The sequence below is a fragment of the Octopus bimaculoides genome, chromosome 11 (genome assembly GCF_001194135.2).
Source record: "Octopus bimaculoides isolate UCB-OBI-ISO-001 chromosome 11, ASM119413v2, whole genome shotgun sequence".
Classification (NCBI taxonomy): domain Eukaryota; kingdom Metazoa; phylum Mollusca; class Cephalopoda; order Octopoda; family Octopodidae; genus Octopus; species Octopus bimaculoides.
Window position 1 is genome coordinate 67,510,883 of NC_068991.1, and position 3,829 is coordinate 67,514,711.

Below are 3,829 nucleotides of genomic sequence, written 5' to 3' on the forward strand. Positions count from 1 at the left end.
GGATCGCTGAAAAAAAGCATATTTATCCTTTTCTATTCAACTGCAATAATAAACATTTTAGCCTTTTTGAAATTATAGTATCAAATGTGATTGTGTATGAAATATCAATGAATGATATGGATGGGAAATGCAAAAAAAAAAACAAAAACAAAAAAAAAACGTTTTCAAAACAGTCAATATTTTTGTAGTTCAAAAATTGCGATTTATGACATAAAATGTCCTCTAGAATTAGCCAGAGCTAATAATGACAAACTTTAATTACTAAATATTATTAAACACACCTCTGCAAATGCAATGTACATAAGCAATTCACTTTAAATACAACAAACTGGTAGTGAGGCTGTTTTTAGCAGATCCCCAAATCGGTCTCGTGGCAGGCAATGGGTTAAGGACAACAGTGTTATGGTAACGCTGGTGGAACTGGCATAACTACATGTACATAGACATCTTGTATTTCTATTTCTCTCATTTAAGTTTTCAGGCAAAGAAAATTCTACATTATCTACATTTGACGGATATTTGTCCTCATCTTGTTTGTTCTTAACACAACGTTACGGCTGATATATCCTCCAGCCTTCATCAGGTGTCTTGGGGAAATTTCAAACCTAGGTTCTCATTCCTAAGGTATTTTGCGATGTTTTTATTATTAAATTCAAATTACGATAAACATAAACAAACAAAGTTTGCTTTTAGAAACATTGAGATGTCTTAGAAAGTTAAAGAAGTGATTTTAAGTTCTCAAATGCAGGATAATGCTAATAATATAGCTTGAACAGGATAAGCTACCCCTATTTTGCAGAAAAAAGTGTAGGTGGCCAGTTCAGGCTATATTATTAACATTATCCTGTGTTTGAGAATTTAAAATTAGTTGTTATTATTATTATTATTATTCAGACCACTGCCTGGAATCGAACTCAGAATCTTGGGGTTAGTAGCCCGCACTCTTAATCACTACACCATATGCCCACAGGCATAATAATAATAATAATAATAATAATAATAATAACATTAAAAAATACCCTAAGAATGAGAACCCAGGTTCGAAATTTTCCCCAAGACACCTGAAGAAGGCTGGAGGGTATATCAGCCGAAACGTTGTGTTAACAATAAACAAGATGAGGACAAATATCCGTCGAATGTAAATAATGTACATAATTCCTCATCTCTGAAATATAGAACTGAAAGAAAATTCTGATTGGAGTTTGGTGCTACAGTGTCAATTCTTCCTTATTCTCTTTGTCTTCATACAAAGGAGGAGATGTCTGCTAAATGGTGCATCACCAAGCTTCATGATTAAAAGCTATAGGAAACATTGGACGATGGCAAATGTGACACGTGCCAAAGGATTCTTCAGAGAGCCCTGGTAGTCAGTAGAGATTTTGCTATACAGGATAATCTTGAGCAAATGCCGTCTCTTTTCCATTCTAGAAAAGTGCTCTGTTTAATGCTATTGTAAATTGAATAGTATGGCCATTGTGCTGGTGACTTCTGCTTGTTTTAGGATTTCAATATTGTAAGAAAATTATTCCAGTCAATGGCGACAGTGGTATGCAAGCAGTCTTCAAGAGGTCATTGGTGTTTATGGTAGGTCATTCCCTACTCAGAGCCATAGACACACACACATGCTAGTATACACATGCACACACTCCCCAGTAGTGATAGGTTCCCTCAACTACAGCTTGCCTTCCACTTGACCCATTCTACCTTTATATTTTCCTGCATCATGATCTGAAATGTCAGGTTTTTATCTCTCTACCTTGAAGACAGAGGACAGATCTATCCAATATCTATTTGCTTCCATTACTGGTTGTATACTCTGGTGGACTACATCTACCAACATTATAAATTAAATCTGATCCTCTAGAAACAGCTGTTGGACATGTGGCACCATAACTTCTCCCCTTTAATTTTATCTGTTGTTTGTACTCTGTGTAAGTTTGCTCTGTTAATATATAAATATCTATTTATTTATACTTGAATATTCATCGTCTGAAAATTTTCCAGTCTTTGCTTTCTCTCTATTTACATGTATACATATTTCGTACATTAAACTTAAGCAGTTTTATTTGTCTATATGCATCATTGTCTCCAATTCTGCTCATCTGGATTCCTCTTATAGCCTGCAGACTTGGTCCTTGGTAAAAATATTGGAGAGTAAGTTCAAATCATTTGAGCACTACTGTTTTCTATACTGAGAATCTCTGGATCTCACATTCACTCTATACATACACACACCTCTCTCTCTCTCTATATATATATGAAGGTGTGTGGCTTGCTTAGGTGTTAGGCTGTTGTACCCATGATTGCAAGATCGTAGTTTCAATTCCCAAAGCAGTAGTTTGTTGTGTCCTTCAACAGAAAACTTAATTTCACATTGTTCCAGTTCATTTGACTGTAAATAGGTAATCCTGCACAAGGCTGGCATTCTGTTCAGGAGGAATGTTGGCCTGGCCAGTTGGGGGTTATCCTTGCAAAAGTACAATGATCTGAGGAAGGGCACTGTGGCCAGTGATGTATAAACTGCATCGGATATTCTGGTTGATACAGTGATGTGTATGTGTATATATATATATATATAAATTCGAATAAATGAATAAAAACGAAAAACAAACATGAGGACATGCACAAGAAATGCATTAGCCTGACACTTGGTGAAAGGAGAAAGCTTAACATTCGGAGCATTACTCTTTGTTGGAAAGGAGAAAGGGAAAGTCCAAAGAAGAAATCGTCAATGGTATAAGTGTAGTTACATTGCTGAAGTGTGTGTGTGTGTGTGTGTGTGTGTGTGTGTGTGTGTATATATATATATACACATATACACTTTGTGTATTGAAGCTACCATTGGTTTCATGCTAAAAAAAGCCCTCAACAATTATTAAACCTATTGCATGGAACATTGGTGCATATCTCGATTTTGGATTAAAACATGTGACTTTTATTGTGATTTTATGCTACTTTCATTGTTTCAATCCAAAATGGAGACAAACACTGATGCTCCATGCAATAAGGCTTGATAATTGTGGAGGGATTCTTTCACATGAAACTAATGGTAGCCTTAATACACAAATAAAAAGATCTTTTATCTACCAATGCGGTATTAAGCACTCATTCTCATTGTTCAATATCTACATCTATCTATCTATCTATCTATCTATTAGTAACAGAAAAAAATGCCATTATGATATTGAAATAAGAATAATCATTTTACTGGACTTGAACCAACAAAACAGAAATAGAGAAATATAGACCCCCCCCCCAAAAAAAAAAACAAAGAAAAACCCACACATACACAGAGAAAAAGACATATTAGGAGTCCATGGGAGAAAAGGATTTTATTTTCTGAAATAATAAATATAACGAAAACAAACTTCATTTTTGTACGATGTCCCAAACTGTAGCAGTCTTCAAAACTAATACTAATCAATATATTTAAATGTTTTAAATAAATTTTAATTATCCAAGGTTATCTTTTCATCATCATTATAATAATAATAATAATAATACCACAAATGTATGAAGCGATGTTAAAAAAAAAAAAAGAGACTGGTTGAAAACAAGTTTAAATTCCTTCCAATTCCCAAACTGCAGTTGGGTGTTGGTGGTAGGTGAAACCTTTTATGTTACAGCAGACTTTGGTAAGATCTATTTTCAGAAAGTGAATGTCCCAATGAATACTTTGTCCTCATGAAATAAATGGCAGATTTATTTTCAGACTTCATAACCAGAACAAACAAAATTTTAGAAATGTCTACAATCAATGGAAGAAGGAAGTTTGAGAGAGACAAAAGCAACAATGAACAAATAAAGCACCTAGACACTATATATATAT

General features: G+C 34.1%; 1 protein-coding gene across 1 annotated transcript in view; it reads left to right on the forward strand.

The window, feature by feature from the left end:
* The window catches only part of LOC106873890 (N-acetylgalactosaminyltransferase 7), a 35,712-nt gene that overhangs the window by 31,534 nt on the left and 349 nt on the right, over nt 1-3,829 (forward strand). The window lies entirely within an intron of this gene.